The sequence below is a fragment of the Tupaia chinensis genome, unplaced genomic scaffold (genome assembly GCF_000334495.1).
Source record: "Tupaia chinensis unplaced genomic scaffold, TupChi_1.0 Scaffold142543_1, whole genome shotgun sequence".
Classification (NCBI taxonomy): Eukaryota; Metazoa; Chordata; class Mammalia; order Scandentia; family Tupaiidae; genus Tupaia; species Tupaia belangeri.
In genome coordinates, this window is record NW_006202392.1 from 538,894 (window position 1) to 552,813 (window position 13,920).

Here is a 13,920-nt window from a genome sequence, read left to right on the forward strand (position 1 = left end):
CTAGATTTAGACCCTAATTTGACCCAATGAGTTTCTTTTAAGACAGTAACCAGTGTTATTTAGATTCCAAATATCACTGATTTTATTCATTTACCTTTAATTTTCTTTAATAGCTACCTTTTTAATGTCAATACTTTGAAATCCTTTGTTTTGACCCCTATATAATAGATACAGTAAGAAGTGTAACCTTAATGAATTTACCAAAAAGTCTCATTTTGTTCTCATGTTTTTTATTTTATGATTTCTGATTTACATTAAACAATTGCACATCTCTATAGTGCATGATATGGTTTTCAAAGTATGCATGCAGTATGTGACAATCAAATCAAGGATATCATCATATGCATCATTTTCAGTAGAGAACTTTACATTCTTATGTCTGTTAAGTATTTCTTCCCTTTGCCTTTCCCCTCACCTTCTACTACCCTTTCCTTTCCCTTATAATCTCTGGTATCTACAGTTATATCTTTGGATCTTCCCATTTCTGCCACAGAGTGTAGATGTTCAGTATATACAGAGTGGGGATACACAGTGCCAAACACTGATTTTGTTCATGATATGAGTGCATGAAAATCAAGAAAAAAATCTCATAAATGTTTAACTTCCATTAGAAATAATGGAGAGAAGGGATCAATAATCATCAAATTTAAAAGAATATGTTAAAGAATGAACCTTCAGGGGACCAGCAGTCAGCGTAATGGCTATTCTTCAGGGGACCAGCAGTCAGTGTAATGGCTAGGTCACTGGACTACCATGTAGACAACTGCGGTTGGAGTCCTGATCCCAGTGGCTTAAACTCACACCGGGCACGTGTGCGTGCATGCCCAAGATCCCAAGAGGAGAATGGAGGAGAAGGAATTGTGGCGTGGCCATCCCCTCCTGAAGGGTGATTTCTGGCTTTCTGTCTCTCTGTCTTACTGGCGAGCGCACGCTCTCTATAAGAAAAAACCTCTACAAAAAAAAAAGAATGAACCTTCAGTTACCTCAAAGCATGTTCTTCAAAAACATAAGAGAGGGAAATTTGTTTACAATATTTACAGATAATGTATTTCAAAGAACACATTACAAACTTTCACTAGTAAATCTAAAAATATCCATTCCATTTAACCCAGTATTCAACCTCCAGTAATGTGATCTAAGAAAATAATGTAAAATACATAAGGTCATATATGTCCAGTGCCATCTTCATTATAAAAGTAAAAACTTGAAAGCAACCTAGAGCAAAGGAGGGAGAATTACATTGTGGTAATTACTTTCAATGGCTTTGCCATTTAAAAATAAGTGTTTCTGTTTCCCATCTTCTGTCACAATCTTTACATGTTTTCCCTTCATCCAATATTATCCTCTCCTACCATCCTCCATACTACTGCCATGTTATTTCTGTAAACCTCAAGGTGTGCATGTGTTCGTGTGTGTGTGTGTGTGTATTGTTTTAGATAGCATCTCACTATGTCATGATCCTCCTGCCCCAGTCTCCCAAGTGGTTGAAACAATAAGCCAATGTCATTGCACTGGCTTCTTAGAGTGGACCAAGAATCAAATCCTGGCTTCTCAGATAGCCTCAACCTGCCAAGTGGCACTGTCAACCAGAATACAATGACATGGTTGGGCCTCTAAGTCAAGATTTTGATTTTTTTAAAGTCTATTAATTTTTTAATAATAAAAATAGGGGCTAGCAGGTGGCATAATGGTTAAGACACTAGACTTCCACATGGCTGACCATGACTTGAGTCCCAGACCCAGCTGCTTGAAAATCATGTTAGGTATGTATGTGCACACATGCCCAAAATACCAGAGGAGAATGGAGGAGAAAGGATTGTGGTGTGGCCATCCTTCCTAGGGAGTGATTTTTCACTTTCTCTCTCACTGTTTCTCTCTCTCTTTTTAGTGAACGCATGCATCCTAGGGCAAAAATAAATAAATAAATAAAAATAAAAACAACTAAAATAATAATGAAAATAAAATTTTTAAAAGATTACATGGATCTGAACTAGGAAAATAGCTGTGAGGACAAAGGGGGGAGGGTGGCGGGAATGTCCATACTATAGACACCTTTGAAAGATAGATTTGGTCATTTGATGAAGGAGAGAGATTCATCAAAGAGGACAAGAATGATTCTGATTAGGAAGCACAGAAAGAGGAGAGACCCAAGAAAGGAAACAATGGGTTCCATTTGGGACATACAGAATCTGAGGTGAATGTCTTCTGGAGGTTTCCAGCAAACATTAACCATATGGGTCAGAATCTATAAGACAAAATGAAAGGTAAAAGACTATCCTGAAAGTGGTTGAAATCATTAAGAGAAAGAGCACAGACTGAAAATATAAGGCTAAAAAGTAACAGAAAAAAAAACATATTTAATAAGTAAACATAGAAATCTCAGAGAGTAGTCAGAGAAAAAATGGCCAGAGGGTGAAAGAAAAATGTGGGATGAAGTGGTTTCATTGCCATACAAGCTTAAAAACCTGTACTAAGAAAGGGTGAACCAATGGACCCTGCTACTGAAATAATACATAAGATTAGTATTAGGCTTGTCCACTGTATTTTTCAGCTCAAGTCACTGGAGGCCTTGGCAAGAACAGTTTCCATGGAAGCTAGAATGCAATAAGGGGTGTTTAGATCAGGATCTATATACAAGCACACCAGAAATTCCATCAAATGGAGACAGTCAAGAAATACAACCCAAAAGTAGAAAGAGAAGAAGACAGAGGAGGTGGCCACTGATGTAGTACACATAGATTCAAGACAAATTTTTGTTTCTTTCAGATAGAAAAAACTTATGTTTGTTTAAATTCTCATAGAAAGAGGTCAATAAATAATAAGCGGGGCCAGCTGCAGGGGTACAGTGTTGTTCCACGATGCTGAATCCATGTGAAGACTTGGAGTTTGGTTTCTGGGTCAGTCTGTACACACTAGGTATGTGTAGACTTGCCTGTGATCCTGGTTAGCTGGGAGGGCTAGCAGGGCGATCGTGGTGTGAGATCCTGTTGAGGGTGTCTCTCTCTTGAACCAAAAATAAATAGAAAAAGAAAATAATAAAAACAAAATGCAGAAGAGAGGAGAAAAAAGATAAAGTGAGGTCTGTGAGAAGGCAGAAATGATGGAAATGGAGTTTAAATGAAGTTGTTGACTTAAATGCATCTTTGTAAGAGGAAGGAAAGAGGATAGAATATTAGAAGAAGCAATGTTATAGACTGCATATTTGTGTCCCCCAAAATGTATATGTTGAAATCTTAACCCCCAGTGGGGTGGTATTAGAAGGCAAAGCCTTTAGGAGGTAATTAAGTCATGATAAAGCTTGCTTCCTCTCTCTTTGCTCCTACCTAGTGATGATCCAAGAAGATGGCTATCTGAAAGCCAGGGGGTGGGAACCTCCACAGACATGGGATGACAGCCTCCAGAGCTGTGAGTAATCAATGTTGACTGTTTAAGTCACCCAGTCTATGACAATTTGTTGCAGCAGCTTGAACTAAGACAAGGAGGGAAGAGGAAAACTGAGAAGAAGGAAAAGGAGAACTAGGATAGGGAGAAGAAGAAGAAAAGAGTTTAATGAGTGTCTTTCAGATGGCATAACTGGGTCTCAGGAAGATTTTTGTTCAGTAAGTGGCTGAATTTGAATTTAAAACTAATTTTAAACACTTCATCTATTTTTTACATTTTGGATGAGAAAGGTGGACAGTCATAGAACTTCCAATGTTTTCTTTTTCTTTTTTTTAATTAGTTTATTTTAGTTTGACTAGAGAGAGAGAGAAAGAAAGTGAAATAGCAAGCTGCCAGGTCTGGAACTAGAACCATAGTCGGCCACGTGGGACTCTAGCCTTAGCCACCACTCTACCTGCCAACCACACTTCTGGTATTTTCTTGAAAGTGGAAAGTGCTCAAGGTGAGTAGGGATATAGAAGACAAGGTTTAGAAGAATGGAAATTGTCTGACATAACTGTAGCAGAGAATGAGAAAGAGATACCTCAGGAAACAAGAATAATGAGATCCCAGTGGGAATTGGAGACTTTAAAGTTGTATTGGCACCAATCTACACAGTAAATTATTTTCTCCAGCAAATTTCTCCAGGAATCCAGGATTGATAGGATAAAAAGTAAATTCAGAAAAGGCTGACAGCATGAACCTGTTGAAGTGTAAGAGAAAATAGCATTGTGGGTATATATCCATGCCCAATATATTGATTTGAATACAACAAAAACTAAGGAGATATTTTTTAATAAGTGAATGAAATAATGACAAACAGAATTTGAGTATGAAGCTAGAAGGCACATATGATTCAGACTTCTTTACAAAAGATTGTAAATGAAAATTCTTTGAATGTCTAAGAGGACTTGATGGTAACCCAGTAGGTTTGTGAAATAAAAACAGCTTTCCTGGATTAAATACTGAACTTCTTCAATGGTTTCCTTACAAAGGTTTAGAGAAAACGAATCTTGTGTTGTGAAAATGCTGATCTATAATGACTATATTCAAGTGCCCCATGAATTTCACCTTTTCTCTGAGTTTTTTTTTCACCTTCTATTATCTTTAATATCATGCCTTTCCCCAGGGTTATGATGACCCCCTTTAAGACATAGAAAAACATGTTTTATACCTACTTTCTAGATGTAAAGTCAGGGAACTTTATATCTAGAAGCATAGCTAAAACATGCTGATATTTCAAAATAATTTCCATAACATTGAAGAACAATATAAAAGAAAATGAAGAAAATTCAAAGACATTAAAAATAATGAAACTTATAAAAGAAAAAAATAATTTCTATAGTCCTAAAAATTAACTATGTTTGTAGACCCTACTATGTTCCACATCTTACTGGGGACCCTGTCCAAAGTATTCTTTTTTAGTTATCTGGCCACCAACTGTTCACCATAAATAAGGATCACTCAGAGCTTATTTGAGCACTTGGAACCCTTCTTTATGGTCCAGTAAGTGATTCATTTCTTCAATTCAGCTGTTTCTGCAAAAGTATTTTAGTGTTTCACTAAATCGACAAGTCCATGAGACCATTAAGTGCAAGGACTCAAAAGATAGTCATTTCCCAACTGACAGGAAGTAGGATTTTCTTAGGAAGTTATTGCTCACAGACCTAAAAACAATGCCTTTATCTATGTATTTTTAAAGACAGAATTTGTGGATATTTTTATTTTTATGTGTTCTTTATTAAAAATATAATAATCCTGATTGCAAAAATTCAAACACACCAAAACATGTGAAGTAAAATGCAAAACTGAGAAAAAATAAAAGTCTTTTATTTTCCTTTAACTCCTAAATTATTTTTTTAACATTACCAAAGTTAACTTTATTTGTTCAAGGGCTCATACTGCAAACATTAAGCCAAGCATGGGCTTTGATTCTGTGAGCCCACATTCACATGTTAAGAGAAAAGCAAACTGATCCATGTACCTGGATGAAAACAAAAGGCTCATACTTAATCATATTGCAAGCTTCAAATTTCTACAGCCTAGAACTCAGTAGTCACAGGTCTTTTAGGTCCTTCTGGATGTCCCAGAGTGTATCTTCATTCTTCTTGAGCTGAACAACCTCATCATTTTTCAGTTTCTGGTTGTCAACACCGGTCAACCCCCAAACATTGAGGATACATGGAAGGCTCAGGAAGACTTCATTCTCAATGCCATACATCCACTTCACCATGCTTGACACTGGATGAATCCTGGATAGAGTTTTTCAACATGGATCCAATGATATCAACCAGGCTTAATCCAATAGTCCAGTTAGTGTGTCCTTTTAGCTTGATGACTTCATAGACATTTTCAACCACCATTTTATGCACATCCTTTCCGTTTTCAGTCATTGTCCATTCCTATTTCCAAATTCATTTCCTGGAGAGAAACACCTGCCATATTCTCTCCACTCCACACAGCCACAATTAAGTTGCCATGTCCTTCTAAAATTCATCCTTGTCAGCCGGTGTGATGAATGCCAAATTTTTTAGCCACAAGATAGCAGAATCCAGAGTACTACCATTTCCCATCACATGGTACTTGGGCTAGCCACTTCGTTTCCAGGAGTATGCAAGAGTATTCGCTGGAGTGGAAACCACAATTATGATGCGATCAGGACTGTATTTGACAGTCTGAAGAATAATGAATTTGAAGATATAAATGTTTCTTTGAACCAGATGGAGATGACTCTCTTTCTCCTGTTGATGGACTCCAGCAGTCACCACCACAATCTTGCTGTTGGCAATCACAGAATAATCTTGATCTGCCAGAATTTTAGGCATCTGAAGAAATAAGCTTCCATACTACAGACCCATCATTTCTCCTTTGAGCTTATCTTCCAAAACATCCACAAGGGCAAGTTCCTCAAGACCTTCCCAGAATGCTGATCACACATGCCATATGAACTTATCCAACATCCACTACAGGGAGCTTATTGCTGAAGACCATTGTCTCTTCTTCTGCAACTGATGCAATGAATTTATCCTCAAGAGTTGCCGTTGTGCACAAGGCAGAAAAGGCTCTTGAGATGGCTGAAACAGTGGTGTAAAGAAGACAATATCTGATTTTTTAAAGGTTTTTTTATAGGACACGTGCACTCCATGGAGAGAGACAGAAAGAGACAATGAGAGGGAATGTGAGAAATCACCCTCTAGGGAAATGGCCATGCCACAATCCCTTCTCCTCCATTTTCCTCTGGGATTTTGGGCACACACGCACAAGTTCCCAACATGATTTTCAAGCCACCAGGTCTGGGACTAGAACCTCAATTGGCTATGTAGGACTCCAGTATCATAACTGCTGCTGGCCCCAGCTTCTAGATTTTTGATAAGTAAATGCTTTTTAAAAAGAATTATTTCTTGATGATAATACAAGTATCTACTTCAATCGTTAATTTTCTAATGTAATTTCTTTAATAAAGGCTTTTGGCAAAATGTAAAGTGTCAGTATAAATGGGACCAGACACATTTTTAAACACCAAAGAGAGAAATTAAAGAGAACAAATATAGTATATTTCTATTCTTGTTGACAAGTCACTTACTAGGACCACTCAACTTTGTATCATTCATGTATCCAACAAGTATTTAATGAATACCTAGAATAAGTCAGCCATTGGCTCTGGGAGAAATGAAAATGAGTAACATGTTGTTCTGAGAAGTATAATACATAATAAAAAGGTATATGAGTATTTGCTATATGAAAGATAAAGGTGCTAGAACGTTTTTTCTCTCAAAGAGGCAACTAAAGCTCCAACAGATGCAGCAGCTGGTTTGGCTTCACACTAGAAAGTAGCAGAATGCAAATCTGTGTGATTTGAAACTCTTCTTTCATTTCATCCAACTTACAAACTTTATAGGCAAGAAAATATTTAAAACTGAAGATGTTGCCTTTTAAATCATATTAAATGCGAATAGTTTTATACAAAATGAAGATGGAAAATTCAGGTTTTACCAAAAAAAAAAACAAGTTCACATTTCAAGTGAGAGTTCAACAGCATTTCTTCCTTTTAAGGTGAAATGAAGCACAGAAGAAAAAAAAATCCAGGTAAATTTCTTGGAAATTACAGAGATGATTAAAGGGCTCATTATATTTTACTTAGTATAATTTTACTTAATATAATGAGCTCCAAATGGGATGAACTGCTTGAAAAGAGGTTGAGTTTCTCATACCCAGACATATCTGTGGAGATATTATATAACCAAATGTCAGGGACAACCCAGATAATTTCCAGTTTTACCACCAATTTTCTATACCATTAAATTTCCAATTTTTCAAACCTTGCTACTTTTTCAATGAAATAACCTATATCGAAGTCTGCAGATTAGGTGGAACATAGTTCTTCCAATATATCCAACTCTTCCCATCAATTATTGAGCAACTATCCTCCTCTAGAGCCTCTGTGTGAAAGAAGTGTCAGGATGTAAGTGATGCAGCTGCGCCTCAGGTGAAGAGCTATGACTCTGGATTCCATTCCCAACAAGCTGTCAAGTAGGCAATAGCAGCACCAAGCCCATAAACAGAACAGACCCCCCCCCCCAAGGCAAAGCAATGAAAACTCTGCAACGGAAAAATTCTAGGAAAGAAAAATACTTAACCAGTAGTTCCAGATAAGGAAATCAAATAATTTTATAAAGATCTAACCATGTGTGATTTTCCTAATACAAAATGGACCAGCTCTGTGGCACAGTGATAATCCACTGCCTAAGAGAAGACAGATCCCACATGACTGCAGCTTGGATCCCTGGCCATTCAGCCTGAAACATGCCCAAGTGTCCAAGATCTGATGGCCTGGAAGACTGGAGGAGGATGATCATAGTGTCACCAGACCCTGTGGAGAGTCCTCTATCTCTGCCTCTCTCCCTCTCTCATGCACATGCACGTGCTCTATCATGGATAAAGAAAAACATTTATAGAAAAGAAAATTTTACAAATATATATATATAAGTAGTATATATACATATATATATATATATTTTTTTTTTTTTTTGCTATAGGGCGCATGCGCTCACCAGACAGACAGAGACATAGAGACCCAGGGGGGATGGTCACGCCGCAATCCCTTCTCCTCCATTCTCCTCTCTGGATCTTGGGCACGCACGCACACGTGCCCAGTGTGAGTGTGAGTTTTAAGCCACCGGGTCCGGGACACGAACCGCAGTCGACTGCGTGGGAGTCCAGCGACATAGCCATTACGCTAACTGCTGGTTCCCTGTAAGTAGTATATTTCTATCCCTCGTTGACAAGTGACTTACCAGGACCATTCTACTTTGTATTAAATACACTCATTTATTCATCAAATAAGTAATGAATACCTAGAATAAGCCAGTCTTTGTTTTAAAGGTTCTAGAAGAAATGAAAATGAATAGCATGTTGTTCTATGGATCATAAATATAATACATAATAAAAAGATATATGAGCATGTGTTATATGAAAGAGGAAATACATATATATATATTTGTATATACATACAATATGAAACTGAAAAATAAAAGAAATTTTAAAAAATAAAGGAGGCAAGAAGTTTGGTCAATTTTCTGGCTTAGTGTTAATACTGGCTTAATTTAGTATTTTCACAAGTAAAGTGAAAAAAATCACCATATTTTCTCAAATGAAGATTTTTACAGCTAAAAATATATTTATCTACATAAATAAGAACTAAGCAATTTGTGAAAACTTTGTGGAAGGGAATAAAACAAATATGTTTCAAAGGTAAGAAAAGATATGTAGAAAAGATTTAAATATACATGTAGCATATAATACATATTTATGATACTAAGCTCTGTTATTCAGTGTAAAACATATCCAAGAGTATTATAGAACTGTCAGTGAAGATACCAATGAATTGGCTGCTGCAGACAAAAATACTAGGTCTCATGAAATGGAATATTTTAAATATGACAGGAAAAGCATTCTATTCTGTATAAAAAACATAAGTTGCTTATCACTAGAATATTAAATGTAAGTACAGTAATTGTACCTCAGATAGATATGTGTTTATATGTCTGTTTATGTGCATAATTATTATTATCTTGGACAAATAAAATTTGATCATGTAAAAGAAAAAGTGAAAACTCTTTAATAAAATGAAAATGTAGGGGAGCCATTATTGGCCACACTATAACACAATAAAGTACATATGATGAGTGACTGATCTTTTTTTTTTTTTTTTGCAGAGGTTTTTGCTATAGGGCACGTGCGCTCGCCAGAGAGAGAGAGACAGAGAGACAGAAAGCGAGAAATCACCCCCCAGGGGGGATGGACACGCCGCAATCCCTTCTCCTCCATTCTCCTCTCGGGATCTTGGGGACGCACGCACATGCACCCGGCGTGAGTTTTAAGCCACCGGGTCCAGGACGCGAACCGCGGTCGACTACATGGGAGTCCAGCGCCATAGCCATTATGCGAACTGCTGGTTCCCATGAGTGACTGCTCTTTAAAGAGTGCTCATTATGTTCTAAGCACTGTAACATATATTAACTAATTTAATCTCTGTAAAATCTCTTCTGGTCAGTACTTTCACTGTCCAGTGAGACACAGAGAAGTCCACTTGTTAGCCCACATCATAGAGCTGGTAAGTAACAAGCCCAAGATGATTTTCTGATTTCAGTGAGCATGTGCTTAATCAACACATGAAACACCAATCTCAGTGTTAACATCAAAATTTCCTATATGGAGAGCCACTTAATAAACCAGATGTAGATGGGTCTGAGGTAAATAAAGTAAGTATAGAATGAACTATAAAGCTTGAAATAGGATCTTTGAAGCCTAAGAGAACACATAGAAATGTAAAAGTAGAATAGAAAGTCCCCACAGAGTCACACAGACGATGGCATAAAGCAGGGAAAGCAGGGTAAGTTGGGTAAGTAAATCTCTCACCCTTTGAGGCCAGCCTCCAAAAGGCCATTTGGAGCTCCCCACAGGACTGCATCAAACAGATACTGACTACAAAACAGCATGAATCTCTGGTCTCACCCCAGATGGGGTCCATTTCTTCTGTGATGTGGAAACTTCAGCCCTCTGTGTCTATCTGCACTGTCTTCTCTACGGAGTTACGCACCTACTCACAACAGATACTACCCAACTCACAAGGTGTATTAGCAGCTCAGGACCATGCATAAGATCCCCAAATCTTGATAGATTTTAACTGAAGCCTATGACCCCCTCAATTTCACAACTTCATACATTTATAGACTCTACTTTGCAGAATAAGAATGAGTTTTTCATCCATTTACTCTTCGCCACTAAAGATTTGACTGAATGCATGACTTTATAACAAGGCTTTGAACAGGAAATCTCAGTAAAATATTCTTTAGGGAAGTACCAAATCTAAGACTAATAACTGCTATTTTACTGAAGATTCTAACAAAGAATTTGTTCAGGTTGAAGAAGTGAAGATCATGGGGGATTTGCTTCACACACAATCTCTCCTTCTGAATCTATGGAGCCTTTGTTCCGCTGTTTTTGTTTGTTTGTTTGTTTTGTTTTTGTTTTTTGTTTTGTTTTTGTTGTTGTTGTTGTTGTTAACTTCATGCTGCTGTTGTTCACATTACAAAAGCCTCTGGAATGGAACACAGTCACTGTCCTTTTCCAGGCATTATTAACTGGAAAAGCAGTTTTTAACTGGAAAAGCATTATTAACTGGAAAAGCAATGTCACCCTCTTTCTTTCCCTCTTCCCATATTCTTTCTCTCCTTGAGAATATGACCCCATGCAGGAGAGTATAGAGGAGGTTATTCAGTGGAGAGTTGGGTCAAATGGCCAGCCAAGGCTCACCTTTCTTGCACCTATTAAATATAATGTTCTAGTTCAGGTCTTGAGAAACTTTTTACTTACTGGAAGATAGAGTACATTTCTTGTTGTGAAAATTATGTACTTTAAAATATTGTCAGGGGCAAGCAAGATGGCATAGTGGTTAAGGTGGCTGGATCCCATATGGCCAAGTGAGTAGTTTGAGTCCCAGACCTGGCAGCTTGGAAAACACACCAGGCACATGTGCATGCATGCTCCACTTCCAGGAGGAGAATAAAAAAGAAGGAATTGCAGCATGACCATCCCTCCAGGAATGATTTTTCACTTTCCTTCTCCCTCTTTCTCTGTGTCTCTCTTCAGCATGCACATGTACCTGATAACACATGAAATATATAAATAATCTTTATTTTCTTCTAAGAGTGCATGAACACCATTTAGTCTAGCTTGGTCTTAAGAAACTGTGACTCTTAAAGATTTTCATAGAAGTGGAATCATGTGGAATCCCAGGCTAAAACCACGGGGGTTGAACAAGAACACAGTTCTGTCACAGGCTCAGGAGAAGTAAGTATTCATGATGTACATACTAATCATCTTTGCTTTTTTTTCTCTAAACTATCCTTTACACCTACAAATTTGCTTTCAGATAAATTTGTTCTCTTACATAAACACACGCATCATCTGAGGCCTATGACTATGACATGACACTACAGAATAAGCTTAACTCCTCCTCAGTAAGTGCCTTTTTCAAATATCTTTGCCCAGTTTCTCCATGGAAAGTACATTCATTCTTGTCTCCAGCCCAAAGCACACTGCATATATGTATTATATATAGACAGCAATGATTCCATTTGTCCTTAGATTTTTAGCTATTTTTGTCTGCCAGATCAAGGAGTGAAGATCAGGTGTGTTCTTCAAGTACCATCATTTCATACACAATGCATTGGTCTACTACTATATCCTGCACATAGTCGGTATGCTCCTTACATTACATTATAACTATATATATATGAAAGAGAAAGCATCCTGCAACGGGACTTGCAGTCACATTGCTATCCATCCTCCTACATTCCTCCCTCCCATCAAGATTCTGGGCAACACACAGACCTACAAGTTTTTCAAGCCGCTGGAGCTAGGACTGGATTACAGCCAGCCATGTGAGATCCAGCTTCCAATGCACAGTACTTAACCACCGTGCTATGGGGCTGGCCCTGCTTTATATTTCCTTAACTCCATCTAAAGAAAACCCACACTCTCCCAGACTTGACCACACCTTGACTTCACACTTCAGTATGTCAGAAATACAATGGTAGAAATTGATTACATACACATTAAGAACCGATGGAAAATTAAATTATTTTCATTTACTCCAGACTCATTTAGTGGCTATCACTATTTAGTAAGTTATGTGTTTCAAATATAATTTAAAAACAAGTTTTTCCCTTTAGTCATTTAACCTCAAAGCATTTTTATTAAAGTGAGACAAAAATTTCAGAAAATAAAGATTGTTCTCTCAATAGGAATAAAATTTTGTAGCAGACTAATGCTTCTGAAACTCATTGCCTAATAAAGCTATTTTAAATGCTTATTCAAGCTAAGTGAACTTTCCTAGATGAAAATTCTAAATTGTTTAGTTTAACATTTCTAAACTCACTGTGTAGTAGAGAAGACAGTTTCTTCACAAACTTCAACAAAGCAGTCATATAACAATTACAATCATGCTACCTTTACATTTACTAGTATTTAAATAGTTGACAAAGAATAACAAAAACCTTTGCTGTCAGTATTTTGGTAAATAATATTTTAATTATTAGCTTCATACCTGCTGCAGAAGATCCTCTTCATCATTCATCTCAACACTTTTTTACTTAAGCCAGTTTGGGAAACCACAAAATCCACAACAAATGCATTCAACGCATATTTATATGTATACCGCCAACAAAGACTACAGATGATGAATTCCATGGTGACTCTTTCCAGAGAGGTCTGGCAGGTGATAAAAGACAAACATCACACTCTGATGTGTCATGCCCAAGGCACAGTACGCTAGAAATGCACTAGAATAGTCGAATGACAAATGCTGGTATATGCCTGACTTCCTGCAAACAAAGGACATACAAAGCTTAAAATTGTGTTGATTGACTTTTTACTCCAACATACTGAATTATTGTTATATAACAATTGTATTCTGGAATGAAATCTATTGTTATATTCGGATGATGAAAGATTTTTTAGGTAACTATGCTGTCAAAACCTAGACACAAAAGCAAATGGAAAAGAAACACAGCTGTGAGTGACCCAGATTTTTACCAATGGCAAAGATCCCCTCATTTGTAATTCCCATTTTTATATTCTTTTCTGGTCCTTCATTATAATACCTCAGTCCTCTTTCTTTAGCTTTTCCAATTCTCCAAATGTCAGTCTCTGACCAATCCCACCCCATTTCAGCTATTCACAATGGATGTGGAATCATCTCCAGGCTGCTTCATAGGATTACAACAATAATCCAAGCTCTGTCAGAGGAAATAGGGAATGGGTCTCTCCACAAGTGAAGGGAGTTGGAAATGATGCTTTTGCTGCCTTTGACTGCGAGGTCAAGTGCGCTGATGGGGGACGGTAGGGAGTGTCTTCCGAATCAAATTAAATGCTCTGTAAGCATTTCCCACATGTGAGTGTACGGTCTCCACAGCTGGTCACTTCTTTTGCTTTTCT

General features: G+C 37.3%; 1 pseudogene; it reads right to left on the reverse strand.

Annotated features, from left to right (window-relative positions):
• Positions 1-5,476: 5,476 nt before the first annotated feature.
• On the reverse strand, positions 5,477-13,173 carry LOC102473518 (L-lactate dehydrogenase B chain pseudogene; annotated as a pseudogene).
• Between the last annotated feature and the right edge of the window lie 747 nt (positions 13,174-13,920).